We start from the raw sequence: 15,251 nt of genomic DNA on the forward strand, positions 1-15,251 counted from the left end.
AGCATGAGTGGCAAGAGGAGCCAGGAAGGAGGCAAAAAGGAGCATTTACAACTGGATGCAATGTGAGAGAGAGCAGATTGAGGCTGCGCTTCCAGTGAAACAAACATTTTTATCTCATGGATCCACAATTCCCCTCTGTCACTCCCCCTTCAGACTCCTATTCACAACATTCCCTTAGCCAACATTAAACAATAAAAGGCATTAACAAAAACCTTCACAAAACATCTTTATATAGCAAAACAGCCAATTACCAGTATATAAACAGAAATGAACTATTCACTCTTGAGCATTCCCTCAGTGCGTGACTTACTGGTGCCCTTGCCTACCCTGATTCCTACATAATGCTGCACCATGGCTAATGGAAGGCTGCTAAATTTCACTGGGGGAGACTGCAGATGGCTTTGCCTTTGACCATATTCAGCCTTGCAGGCCTGGCTTCAGACTGTACCACTTTGAAATGGATGGCAGCAATCTGGCTGAGAGGCACCAGCAAGGGCACTGCAAATAGCAGTGATGGGAGCACAAAAACTGTCAACCTGAGAAAACAGCAGATTTGTTCCCCATGGGCCACTGCCACTTCTCTGGTGCAGCACTTCAGCAATCCTAGTAATCTGCAAGAGCACAAATTTCTCGACTGCTCTGAGAGCCTACTTGGCTTCCATGCACTGAAACCTGCACCCCTAATGTCAGCAGCCTGAGCCTGCATAGCAGCAAGCATGAATGTTGTGACCTTTGTCTGATTTTCCATTGCAACACTAAGTTGTCAGGAGGATTCTGCTTGTGCTGCAGTGTAAACTGGGGCAGTGGCCATCAGCATCTGCATCATGATGGGTCTGCCAGTGTTGTCATGGTATTGCCACCTATTCCACACTGGATAGCATCTCTCCTAGCTCTGCACAATGCCCCGTGCCAAGTGATAGCCAGTCTCCTCCATGCTCCTTGATAGTGACAGGAGGCTGTCCAGTAGGTCTGCCAATCCTCCAAGGATCTATGTGAATAGCTATCAGCATTATCCTCTGTTGCCCCATTGATGTTCTCAGTTGAGTCCCTTGCAGCAGAACCTGTCTGAATTTTCCCTCTGAGCTTACACACAACCTATCCTTTCCCCCTGGCTTGGCTGCAGCCCATTTTTGCCTGGTGACTCACCATGTACTGATCTTGACTCTATACTAGCCTCTAGTGTTTGCAGAGTGCCCGTATCTGAGCTAGATGGAGACTGAGACCAGGTGATGGTGCATCCTCAGCACTGTTCTGGGGTTGCTGCTGCTGTTCCTCCTGGCTCTCAGGCTGTCCATGAGACATATCCTGGTATTTGAAAGTATACAAGCAGAAGGGAAGAGTTGGGTGGGGGATGGAAGGTGGATGAAAGCAGTAGGTCCAAGGTCACACCATCTGCAACTTCCATTTGATGCCATATCTTAGGATGAGGAATCAGTCAAGAAAGGTATAAGGCAGTTACTTGCTGCTACCCTGGCTAGCCCCAGCAGCAACAGATGCCATGGGTTTTGTCACCCTTGGACTCATAATCCTGAGCATCATCTCCTTGAGTCACTTGGGGTTGAGTTATACAGGCCCTTTACCAGATTTCCGGATCTCCATGGTGTTATGGGCAATCTTCTCATGTAAGGGAGAGGTAGACTCTTAGTGATTTGTGTAGCACAGTGCTTGGATGAAATGCCTGCTGTAACTGAATAGCTGGAAGTCTGCGGAGGCAGTAAAAAATGTGAGAGATGCTAGCAGCATTGGAAAGTGTGTGGGGGTGAGGCACAGTTTGTAAATGTTAGTGTGACTCCTGAGTGCCAGGAAGCACTGCTGGGTGATTTTTAGGTTTTTGCTACATTGAACAGAGTGAGAGGTTGATGGTGAGAATACATTCATTCACCTTGACCAAGTCATTGTACTTTTCCCAGCATCGCTGTCATGTCCTTGATACCAGACTCCAGCTATTGGCCTCTCTGACAATGTGCTCCCAATCCCTTTTCAGGTTGGTGCATGAGAGCTTCCAGCTCATCTAGGGAAACATAATATCTCTATTGAATTCCACCTCAACCACCAGAATCTCCAAAGCAGTCGCTAAACCTGGGAGCCAGCTCCCTTGTGTGTTGTCCCATTCTGCTTCATGTAGTCTTCCCAGTTGAATGACCAGCCTTCACTTTAGCAATGTGGCTTCCCTTTAATAGGCAGTCTACCTTTGAGAAGGGCAGGCTGGTTGGGCCACGTGGTTTGCTAACAACACTGCCTGACAGATGAGATGGATACACTAAATATTTTTGTTACCAATCTCTGGTCATGGGCTGGTCACAAATCAGGACCCCTGCTGAAAAAGGGATTATCCAATTTCTAGCCTGTGATGGTTCAGAATTTCTAAAGCACAAATAAGATTAACCAGTTTAGACATCCTTCCCTCACTTCCTTTTATGAATGACTAATTCAGCTGAAACTATCCTTTTAGACAAATTATTAGATTCCTCCAAACTTAGTTGAACAAATAAATGATCTTATTTAATCCAGCATCAGTAGAGTGGAAATCACCAGGAATTTACATGATAATAGAGTAAAAGGAGCAGTTGCTCAGATTTTAGAAAAAGCCATGCATTGCAAATCTATTAAACTGATTCCTGAGGAATAGCCAGTAGGTACGGTTTAGTTTTTCGGAAGGCATTTAATGCAGTTCCAAATCCATTATTTTAATGGTCGTAAGGATAATGCTCGGAACTAATGTTACGTTAGGTTGCTGCCTTGAAAATTATTTTTGCAATGGAAAGGAATGGCAGTGATTAATACAGAAAACCTTGGTTGGGAATAACGACTTGAGTTCCACAGGATTTATTCTGGGTCCTGTGCTGTTGATGAATAGCGTCAGTGATCTGCTGGTGATTGATGGCATCCAACGAGACCTGCATTCAGGAAGTGGGGCTAAGAAATAGCAGATGGAATTCAATGTGGACAAATGTAAGGCAATGCAGATTGATACAGGAAATGTGAAACGTGCCTGGACAGAGGATAGGTACCCATTGACAGAGGGGAAGAAGAAAATAATTTGAATGTGATTATCAAACATTCATTAAGCATCTAATTGTTTGTGAGGCTGTCATCAATAAGGCTAATCAAGTATGAAGATACATGAGAGCACTGAATTACTCTCTTTATCTTTTGTAATTGGTAGATAAGGACACACTTGAAGTATTATCTGTCATTTTTGAAAAGGAGCGTTGATGTATTGGAAGGTTCTGGCACTCAAAGTTCTAAGCCCTTGGAACAGATCTTTTATTATCCTTTGAAGAAAAGATGCAAAGAGATATAAGCTAGGTCTTCAAAATGCTGAAATAAAGGGATCTGGGCTTTTTAAACTATGATTGTGATACTGGATGGATATTTTTTCCTGTCAGAGTAATTAAGGAAGCTCTCATACTTGTTCAGTCACATATTGATGATAATCTGCCGCCTTTTTCTCCGCTTCTCACCAGAAGGTGTTGCTTTGTGCTGAGGTACTTATCTGCTGTCTGGTTGTCTATGGTAGCACACTCTCTCTGACTAAAGTTGTAGGGTTAATTCCTATTCCAGTGATTTGAGTACATAATCCTTTTGATCTGAAGTATCCTGGGACATTTCTATGATCTCATGTCATGTGTACTCTGTCTGATGGCAGGTCCTTGACTCATTGTCTGCTGTTGCTTCATCCTGAATTGTTTATTGGCAGTTTTTGTCAATGGTGGTTTGCCATTGCCTTCCACTTTCAGAGGCAGGTCCCGAGTCTGCCTCAGCCAGAACAGGAATCGAACCTGTGCTGTTGGCATTATTCTGAACCATGAGCTAACTGGCACCCATATTTCTGTGATAAAACACTATTAAATGGAAAGTCTTTTTGTCTTAAAATGATCACCATTGCCTGGAAAAACTAGACTAAATGTCCCCAGCACCTGATGGCCTGCATCCTAGAGTCTTAAACAAAGAGGCTGCAGAGATAGTAGACACTTCAGTTATAATCTTTGAAAATTCCTTAAATTACGGAAGGGTTCCAGTGAATTGGAAAATAGCAAATATAAGACTACTATTAAAGGAAGGAGGGGGGGACAGAAAGCAGGAAACTATAGGCCAGTTGGTTTAACATCAGTCATAGGAAAATTGCTAGAATCCATTATTAAGAAGGTTATAGCAGGATACTTAGAAAATCATAATTGGATCAGGAAGAGCCAACATAATTTTGTGAAAGGGAAATCATGTTTAACTAATTTATTCGAGTTCTTTGAATAAGTAACAAGGTGGATGAAGAGGAAACTTGATGTGTTTGGATTTCCAAAAGGCATTTGGTGAGGTGCCATATCAAAGGTTACTACACGAGCACATGGTATATGGGGTAACATATTAGAATGGATGAAGGATTGGTTAGCTAACAAGAAGTAGAGAGAAGGGATAAATGTTTTTTTTTCAGGTTGGCAAGCTTTAACTAGTGGAGTGCCACAGGGATCAGTGCTGGAACCTCAACTATTTACAGTCTTTATCAATGAGCTGGATGAAGAGACAATGTATGGTAGCTAAATTTGCCAATGACACCAGGATAGGTGGGAAAGTAAGTTGTCAAGAGGAGGCTGGGAGACTGCAAAGGGGTATGGATAAGTTAAGCAGGGGAGAAAAATTTGGCAGATGGAGTATAATGTTGGAAAATGTGAACTTGTCCAGTTTGACAGGAAGAATAGAAAAATAGTTAACTATTTAAATGGAGAGAGATTGCAGAACTCGGTGGTACAGAGGGATCTGGGTGTCCTGGTACATGAATTGTAAAATGTTAGCATGCAGTACAGTAAGTAGTTAGGCAAATGAAATTTTAGCATTCATTGCAAGGGGAATGGAATATAAAAGTAGGGAAGTTTTACTGGTAGCTATTATACAAGGCCTTGGTGAGACCACATCTGGAGTACTATTTACAGTTTTGGCCTCATTTTGGAAAAAGATATAATTGCATTAGAAGCAGTTCAGAAAAGGTTCACTTGACTCATTCCTGGGTTGAAGGGTTTGTCTTGTGAAGAAAGGCTGAACAGATTGGGCTGATACCTATTGGAGTTTAGAAGAACGAGAGGTGGTCTTATTGAAATGTTTAAGATCCTGATAGAGTGGATACTGGGGTTTGTTTCCTCTTGGGGAGATTAGTGACATGAAAATATAATTTTCATATTTTCTGGTTTGTTGTGAAGTAGGTTTATGGGGGTAAGTATAGTTGGATGTGTGAGAGATTTAATTACATTTGGAGTCATGTAGACAGTTTAAAACATCAAAAGAAGCTAGTTATTGAGTGCTAATGAGTAAACATGAATGCTGGCTTAGTATGTAAGGTGTGAAGGGAATTTGCATTTTTAGATAAATGAAGGGATATTTGGATTTCAAAGGGATTTTAGCCTGTTTACAACTAGCCAGATAAGCAAGGCTAAGGAATGTGTTTATTTTTCCCAAAGGTTACTGATAATACATAGTGACAACATGAAAGTTCTTATGTTATGCGAGAGATACAGTTTCAAAGACATATGGAACAACAGAATTTAAATATTAAAAAGAGAGAAACATATATAAAGGAGAATGAAAGGTTCTGTGTCAAGCCATGTAAGATCTAACAGGATGTGTGAAAAGCCACATTGAAGCCTCCAGCATTTGTACATAAGTCTGCTATCTAATGGAACTGAAGCTGGAGAAAAGCCATTTGGAATTGCACTCTCTAGGATATTGTGTTAACTTGCTGAGTTTGTTTAAATCTATAATCTATTGTGGATAGTTGCCTTAAAGAGAGTGTAGCTGGAGGTCAAGTTAATTAGGAATTTTAGGAGTTATTATAGTAGTAATTTTAGTTTTATATATGTGCTTGACATCCTTTAGTTTGTTAATAAATATTTTAATAACATCTCTGAAGGTCTTGATGGACTTAATACCTCTGGATTCAGTGTGCTTATCTTGTAATAAATACAAATTGATAGCGCAACCAAGTTTCCCTCATGGATTTGGTCCACTTGGCACACATCTGCCATGTCATAACAATTAGAACAGTTTAAGAATAAGAAGCCTTCCTTTTGGTGTGGTGATGAGAATTTTTTTTTGAGGGTTGTTAGTCTGTGGAATTCTCTTCCCTGGAAAGCAGTGGAAGCTGGGTCATCAAATTTATTCAAGGCTGTGTTAGATTTTTGTTAGACAAGGGAGTCACAGATTATGGGGGCAGACAGGAAAGTGGATTTGAGATTGCACAATTGTTACGGTGCAGAAAGAGGCTATTCGGCCTATTGTGTGTGCACCAGCTCTTCAAATGAGCATCATGACTTAGTGCCATTCTCCTGCCTTTCCCCCATGCCTTTGCACATTGTTTCTATTCAAATAATCATCAAATGGTGGAGCAGGCTTGAAGGGCTGACTGACCTCCTCCTCCTGGTCCTAACTCCTATGTTCCTAATCTTCCAGTCCTATAGCAAGAAAGCTTGAAATGAGAAGATCCAATTCAAATTCAGTCGTGTTCCATTAATAATTCATGCACATTTTCCCTATCATGGACCCTGCCCACCCACTGAATCTCCTTCCATTCCCCATGTACAGTCTCGAAAATCATGGATTTTACCCACCCATTTTGTCTTTTGAGGATAAGTTCGGTATTACCTTTGGAATCAAAAAGTATTTATAAAGGAACGTTAAAGAATATTCATCCATCTTCACAGCTCTACGATTACAACCTTGGCCTTCTGTCTGAATGATTAACTTTCCTCCAGCCCAACACACAGGAATTATGTTGCCCTGAGGAATATTTTATCTTCTTAAGCTGAAGATATCTTTGGGGATAATTTTGAATTTGGTGATTGCGAGAAACAATCAACCAATTGAAATGAAAATCAGGAGATATGTATAATAGTCAATTGATCTAACACTGCCCATTTTTACACTTTCACCCAAAGTCAAAATTACACTCTCCTTTTGATTTAATGTGTAAAAGTGAGCATTTTGAGGAATTTGTTATCCTGCATAAAATTGCAAATATTTTTGCCATAATTAATTTTGTTTAGTTTTATTTTATTCATTTACGGAATTTGGGCTAGGCCAGCATTTATTGCCCATCCCTAATTGCCCTTGAGAAGGTGGTGGTGGGCTGCTTTCTTGAACCGCTACAATCCATGTGGTGTAGGTACACCCAAAGTGCTGCTAGGGAGCAAGTTCCAGGATTGAAGGAACGGTGATATATTTCCAAGTCAGGGTGATGAGTGGCTTGGAGGGGAACTTCCAGGTTGGTGGTGTTTTGTTAAGTTCCAAAAAGATAGGAAATGGACAGTTTATAATTTCTAAATGAGCAGTAGATGCGAGGGTAAGGGATATTTTTTATCAGTCTGGAGAAAAGCAACAACCTTTATCCGGAGACAGTGGCAAGATTGTGCAACATGTGCAATTGAACAGGCTTGGAGTGGAATCGGTGAAGGAGTCTTCAATACTAATAGCTGATCCGTGATTATTTGGGCAACTATTTGTATTGTCTATTGCAAACACGATCATGTGCATGTGAGTTTGACACCAGATTAACCAGCTGGTATTTGGTATTGTTGTCTAGGAAAATGTAGGGGCCCAAAAACCAAAGTTTTACGCAAGGTCCTCACTGTGGCTGAAATGCTTCTTCGTGGCTTCAGTTTCAGGTGAAGCAACCTTCAGTTGTTCTATTATTTGACTGGAAAATTAACAGGATGGTCAGGTTTTTACGGAGTTTTAGAGACTCCATCGAGCATTCAAAATGGCAGCTGGGACCCATATTTGTAAGCCTTGCCTCCATTTCTAGTAAAAACCATTTTTGCTGGGAGGGGAAAGGGGCCTTCAACATGTGCTTCATCTATGTGCAATCCCTGAATCTGCCAGGACATTTAAAAGTGCTGCAGAGTTCGAACAGATGTGATTTTCATCACTGGAAGTGACTGAACCTGTATTGTGTGACTCGCGACTTTATTGACAAGTTGTAAGAGCTTCTGTAGGCCGCCAGAAAGGTGTTTTTCCCTTGTGTGACCTTATCCACTGGTAAGAACCTGCTGCTTTTGCTAAATTGGTAATTGAAGCTGTTACTATACTATGACAAAGTAACACATCCATTGAAGACAGTACGTCTATTTACAAAGTGCTTGAATCTAACTCCTACCATAGTCATATTAAATAACACCATGGTGGACCCATCACTGACCAAGTCACCGTGGTGCTCTGTGCTTGTGAACACTCCTACGCAGTGCTCTCCATGTTGCCTCAGAGGAGGTGGAGACCGGCTCCTTACTTCTGCTATGTGACATTGAGGAGCATGTTGGCTGGCCTCATCATGCAATAATCCAATGGGGATCTACCTGAGACTGCAGACTCTGCATTTCTGCAGGGACAGCTGTTGTCCCTAGGACATGTACTGCAAAAGAGAGAATGGGGAAGTAGGAGAAGATGAGTGTGCCAAGATGTTTTCGGAACCCCTATCCTGCTCACCCGCCTCCACAGCCTTGGTTGGCTTTCATGTGGGATAGATGGGGCGCAGCAGTCACTCCTTCCAGCCGCATTTGTGCCACCAGTATAAACATCCTATTAAGGTATGCAGCTCCTCACGTACTCCTTAGTGATCAGCACTCATACCATGAACGGCCTGCTCCAGGCTACTGAATGAGCCTTGAACCCTTTGCAGTGTATCACATTGCTCTTGCATGTACTCTGATGCTGCATGTGTCTCTCCATGTGATTGGCCATTCTCTCATGGTGGGAGTTCATGCTGTCAAGCCCTGGAGATAAGGTAGAGCTCATCACAGCCATGGACTCCCCCATTTGAAGTGCGTGAGCTCACATTGCCCTCATGAACTCCATGAGATGTCTGCTAATGCTCCAAATATTGTGCCCCATCATGTGACTCCTGAGGCCCTACCTCAGTTCCTACTGGAGCATCATTGTCACTGCCCTCCCTCCTCTGAGGGGGGACTCTGCACAGATGTCTCTGATTCTGACACCTCCTCATGCACCCTGGTGTGGTTCCCTTCACCACATGCCACCAACTTGCACACAACATCCTCCAAAGTCTTAGTGTCTGTGTTGGTAGATAGTGGGCTAGTCAGATGTGACGGTGCACCCTTAAATATCATCTCCACCTCCTCCTGTACCTGAGGGGTGAGTTGGCCTGGGGGTGTGGGGGTTGGTGCGTGAAAGCCACCAGGACCTGGTAATTAGAGAAGGTAAATTAGAGTAAGCCCTTGACGTTTTGAGAGCATGCATGGATTCATGCCAGTGCCTTCGACCATCTTTGTGGAACCCCTATCATGCACCTTATCCTTTGCACTCCCTCTCATATTAACATCACCACCTGCTTAATGCACTAGCAGCACCACCACCACCATTGATGCGATGTTCAACAGTATCTCTAACACCACCTTTGTCACTTGTTATGGGTGATTCTCCATCACTGATAATAACCTCAGCTTGCACCCTTGCTATTTCCGTTGCTGCCTTCCCGACAGTGTGAATTGCCTGGAGCCTTGTGGGCCCAACCCCAGTCCAGGCCATCTCTCTGGCATTCTGAGCTCTCTTGTCCTACAAATAGAACATAGAATGCCTCCAGGGACAAAGCTTTTCAATGTGGATCACTGTGGCCATTCACATGTCAACCCATAACTGCTTGGACCTACATTAGTGCCTTGACATAAAATTATCCATGTGTTTGGAGAGGTATGTGCCAAGTTTCACCCATTAGGCCCACTATTCAGAAGCCATCCATCACAGGGACCTCTGAGTGCTTCTGCCAAACAGCTCACCTTGCTGGAGCATAGCATGTTGTGGAACCTCTTGGATCCAGGAAGGTAGATGCTCATCTGCACTCAAGGAGGATGCAATCTCTTGCCATACTCTCTCCTTCACTCTAGGTATGTTCCTCCTTCCTCTCGAATACATATCTCTCTCCTCCGCTGCAGTTCTTCGACCAGAATCTGAAGATTCTAGTTCCTGTAGAAGGGTGCCTTCCCTTCAACAGCTAGCCTCCTCTGTGACATTCTGGCATGAGAATGAAGAAAGCACATGGGCAAGTAAGGTTTAATTCATCGCCGCATATAACCTATGCCTTCTCCCATGCAGGAACCTGATTCTCTAAGTAAGTACTGATGGATGTTGGGGAAGCTGTGTGAATGCAGGGTGGCCTGGCAAATGTTCCTGTCACATCACCATGGCATGTTGCACTTGTGAGCGCACAAGACCCTGTTGGCATGCTCCCTCTGTGTCTCACTCGTCTGCGAGATAGTGTGCTGCTGTGAGGGGAATGAGCAAGGCACAAGTGGGTGGTGACAGGGTAAGTGGAATGGTAAAGGGTACTGCATGCGATGTCTAAAAATCAGGCCCCGGGGCATTTTGCTAATGAGTTAATGCAGAGTGTCTGGACCAGCTGATGCTGCCATCTCCGTGGCTTGGTCTTGTGAAACTTTGCCAGCCTTAAGTTATTACCATGTGCTCCTTCATTACACATGGTCAATAGGCAGCATTAATCTCTTTCCTATGGCCCATGATAGGCCATCTCTTCCAGTGGCAGTAACCAGTTAGACAACTTTTACAGTAAGTACTTGCCTGACTTGTGATTGACATTGCCTCCCACAATCCAACAGCACAGCACCAGTTTCCTGACAGCAGGTTGGCCCTTTTATCCTGCATCTGAGATGTATTCCGTACACAGGAACACGCATCTAATCTGCTTCTGGAGTCGCCAGGCCTATTCTATCCCACATCTGCCACATTGGAGCATCATTGGGGGGGCCTTTCTACTGAGCTGGGTGAGTCAAGCCGGGAAATTTCCTGACTTGGGCTACCTACCCCAGTAGTGAAAATCTGGGCCTAGGAATTAGATATTAAGGAGGAAGCAGATTTGGAAAGCAATGCACCTTTGCTGGGCATTCTGTGGCAGCTGAATTACAGTTTGTGTGGAATGTGAACAGTTTGAAACTGTATCTCCACCTCCAAGTCACTAGAATGCTATCTGTTACACCACTTGTTTATAGAGCTTACCTTGTAACTCTACACTTGTTTGTTTACCCCTCTGTATTTCTTCAGCTGGCCATTTTTAAAGTTCTCTGTTCCAGCAAGTGGTCAAATGTTTTCACCCTCTCTTTAGAGTAGTGTTAATCAAATAGCTCAGTGGAGCATGAATTAATTGCTTTTATTTGAAAGTTATAAATATTCCAAAGGCTTTGTTAAAGAGGAGAATGGCTGTTTGCCAAGATGGAGCCTACCTGAATTCACTTGAACAAATATGTTGAAGTTCCAGGGGATTCACGTGAAAGGATAAACCCGCTGGGAGGCAGGAGAGGCCATACTCTGCTCTTGGCACAGTAGCGGTGTGAAGGGCTTGCATCTGCTGAACAAACATGACCCATTTTGTTGGGACAGGGCTGATCTGACTGGCAGAATTCCCTATCACAAGGAGGGAGCTCACCTGTGCTGCTGCAGTGCAAGCAGAGACTGTTGGACTTTCAAAGGGGCCCTGTACAGCGAACCAATGTTTTTTATAGGCCTTGTTCATGCCTGGGAAAGGGAAGAGGCCTATCCCTCCATGCAGCAATATCAGGGGATTACTCCCAAGTTCCAGGATCTGTCACCTAGCTTCCTTCTGGCAGTCTCTAAGTTTGTTTGTTCAACTTCACCACAGCCTTGGTGGGGCAGTTAACAGTATCTTGCTTCTCCACTTTGGTTTGAGGATCGGTTAGCTCAGTTGGCTGGATGGCTGGTTTGTGGTGCAGAGTGATGCCAACAGCACAGATGCAATTCCCATACCAGCTGAGTTCATTCATAAAGGCCCTGCAGCCTTAATCTTGCCCCTCGCCTCAGGTGTGGTGACGCTCACCAGTAGCTGTCTCTCCTTGGTGAGAGCAGCCTATGGTCCTCTGGAACTTTCAACTTTCACTTTCACCTTGTTCAAACCTCCCTCAGTCCAAACCCCAATGTCATCTACCCATCTAATTTTTTTTTCTTCCCCCTATTCTGTTTTTACCCTCAATTTCTCCTTCAGTTGATGCCAGGACAAGACAGTTGTGTCTCTGTTCCCATTGTCAATACTTGGCTACCTTTCTTTAGCTATACTTGACAACCCTTTTGATTCCTGAACTACTACTTTTGATCTGACCCACTCATTTGTCTTTCTGTTCATCCAGCTGATCCTAAGTATCCTCCACCTTACCCACATTTCAAAAGCTGTTATCCTCCTCTCGTCCTCTTTCTTCAGAATCTAACTCTTGCATCTCTAGAATGCAACACTCCGTACTAGTGACTGTACTAGATGTTTTGCAGGTGCATGTTGATGCCTTAGGACTTCCAGATGCTACTTAAATCACTGGTCATACCATAGCTAATCTAACCTGGATTTCATTATTGGATGCAACTTCAGTGTTTATCATTGAGCCAAGGTCAGATACTAGTGGAAGCACTAAAAGTGAGGTGAAACTATGGTAGGTGCAATGAAAGAGATCATTGATGAGATACGGTCAACAGGTGAATGGGAACTGTATCTGAGATGGTCACAATACACAAGATAATAGTGCACACAGCTATCCAAAACATTGTACATTAAGTCTCATCAGTCATGCATCTAATGTATTACTTGACGTCATCAGGCAGAGAGTCGCCCACATGAGCAAAGAAGTGGCAGAGGAACAGTTTGGCTTCATTCTGAAAAGGGTCCCACTGACACTCTGCTTGTACTCAGAAATCTCATGGAGAAATGTGAAAATAACCAGGAAGCCCAATTTTGGCTCACGTTCCTAGACTAAGGCAGAACTTTCGACACTGTCCATTATGATGCTGTATAGAAGACGCGTATAGAATTTGGCTTACCCAAACATCTTTAATGGCTATTATAAGAGCAATAAAGAAATGTTTCAGGAGCCATCAGACTTGGTGATGGACATACAAACCAATTCCAGTTTGAGAAGAGAGTCAGGCAGGGGTGTCTTCTGTCACCTATGTGTTTGATGCTGCAGAAAGGAGATATTGAGGATGACGCAGGAAGAGTTAACAAAGAAATGTGGCTGCATCATAGGTAGTCATAGTGTATACAATCTCAGGTATGCAAATGAGACACATTCATAGCCAGAACAAAGGAAGAGCTAGAGACTAGGGCAGGCCTAGCCAAAAGGCGCAGTGAGGCAAATGAGGCAAAGACTAATGTTATTGCTCTAAATGGCAATGGAAAAGTTGAGATTGTAAGCACCGAGATAGAGATAGTGGGCAATTTCAGGTACCTTGACTCGATGGTAAACACCAAAGTTACATCCAATCTCTAAGATTGACTGAGAAATGGGCTGGTGAGGAGAGAACTGGGATGGCTTGTTGGGTTTTGGATGGGAGACATGAGGGTGTGTTACTGTCTAATTTTTCCTGCTATTATCTATTTCAAGTGGGATGGTGGATGAAGATCCAACCCGAATTCTTTAAATGTGCGCTACTGTGTAAAAAAAAAAGTGACTGACTGGCATTTTATAATGGCTTTCACACCTCATGACATCTCTAAGCACTTTTCAGCCAATAAAGTATCTTTAGTGCGTGTAGTCACTGTTGTACAGTTGGAAATAGCCTGCCTCAAACAACATGGTAATGACCAGGTAATCAGTTTTAGTGATATTGTTTAAGGAATAAATGTTGTCCAGGTCTCTGCTCTCCTTCCTATAGTGCCATGGAATCTTTCACACCCACCTGTGAGGGCTGATGAAGCCTCAGTTTAAATCTTAACACTTTATCTGAAAGATAGCGCCTCCGATAGTGCAGTGCTCTCTCAGTACTGCAATGGAACGTAAACTAAAGAAGATGAAGAATAGGAGGAGGAGTAGGCCATAGGGCTCCAAGTCTGCTCTATCATTCAGTAAGACAATGGCTGACCACCTACCTCAGCTCTACTTTCTCACTTTATATCCATAGTGAGCCTAGGTCTTTTGTTCAAGAACCTGGAGTGAAACTTCAACTGACATGAATATTTTGCATTGTTTTCACAATGATGGTGGACATGAGAATGTAGATGTACTAGAGGAAGAAATCGAACAAGTATAGCAGATAACTATAGGAACTGAACTTTTCTAAAAAAAAAAAATAGCAGTATTCAGAAGTCTAAGAGACTGATCCATGTTGACTATACCCAAAGGTGTTCAAGGAACTCAAACAGGAGATAGCTGAGGCAATGACCATCATCAAACAATCTTAAAAATGCACTTTGTGCCAGGTAGGGTAACCAGGATAACTATAGACCAGTTAGTCTAACAGCAGTTGTGGACAATCTCTTGGGGCTAGATTGTCCCTACCAAGGCACGTTCCCAACTCACCAGACCTGCCTCAGTAAAAGTGTCCTGATGTACGCAATTGTCGCTTTGGGAAGGCAGGTGCAGGATACAGTTGAGTCCGCTAACCCTGAAAGCAGAGCGTGGGTGGCCACGGGGGCAGGCGAGTGCCAAGATGGGCTGGTTAGAAGGCCCATCTTGATTCCCTGGGACTTCATTCCAGTTGTTTTGCAAGCAGTAGGGCTGTCCAGCCCTCGGCCTTCGCACCTACCCACCCCCATAGTCCTCAAACCCTCCATGCCAACTCATGCCCCCTTGTAGCCTCTATTCTGCTTCCAAAGTCAGTCACCTAGTGTCCACCATGACCAAAACTCAGTTGCCATGTGGCGATGAGAAAACTCCTAACAATACAATAATCTAATACAGCTCATTCATGAAATCTATTAAAAGCTTTTAAATTCCTTTAAGTGGTTAATCTCTTTTTAAAAACAAACTTCTATTCAGACCCCACATCAAAGACAGCTAATCCTTTAATAGCTGCTTTAAACTGTCAGTCAAACTATAAACTCAGAGCCCCCCCCCCAGTTGAGAATTGTAGCATTTGAAACCCAGCCAAATATTCACAACAACATGTTAACAGTCCTTGGGGAAATGTCAACAAAGCTGCATGATCAGATGCTAATGATTTTTTCTAACCTATACCAGATGGTCTGTCAATCAGAGCCGTCATTAGAGGGATTTTTAATTGTCACTGACTGCTTCAGCCTGTTTTAAATGTTTAAAGAACGGGGCATTTAGAAAAAACTTCAGATCATAAATTATAGAGACCTTATCCATCCTTCAAGACCATTTACACCTCCTACATCAATTCGTGACTCCCGCACTGCAGGTTTAAAGGCCTTGCAGCAGCCAAAATGGGGTTTGTTTGAACTCAGCAGTAAATTCAAATGGCCCTGCTGAGTCCTAGTTTTCCCACCTGTGAGAATCACT

General features: G+C 43.2%; 1 protein-coding gene across 2 annotated transcripts in view; it reads left to right on the top strand.

The window, feature by feature from the left end:
- prkcba (protein kinase C, beta a) overlaps positions 1-15,251 on the top strand; it is a 273,443-nt gene that overhangs the window by 84,735 nt on the left and 173,457 nt on the right. The gene's annotated exons all lie outside the window — the stretch shown is intronic.

The sequence above is a fragment of the Carcharodon carcharias genome, chromosome 15 (genome assembly GCF_017639515.1).
Source record: "Carcharodon carcharias isolate sCarCar2 chromosome 15, sCarCar2.pri, whole genome shotgun sequence".
Taxonomy (NCBI): Eukaryota; Metazoa; Chordata; class Chondrichthyes; order Lamniformes; family Lamnidae; genus Carcharodon; species Carcharodon carcharias.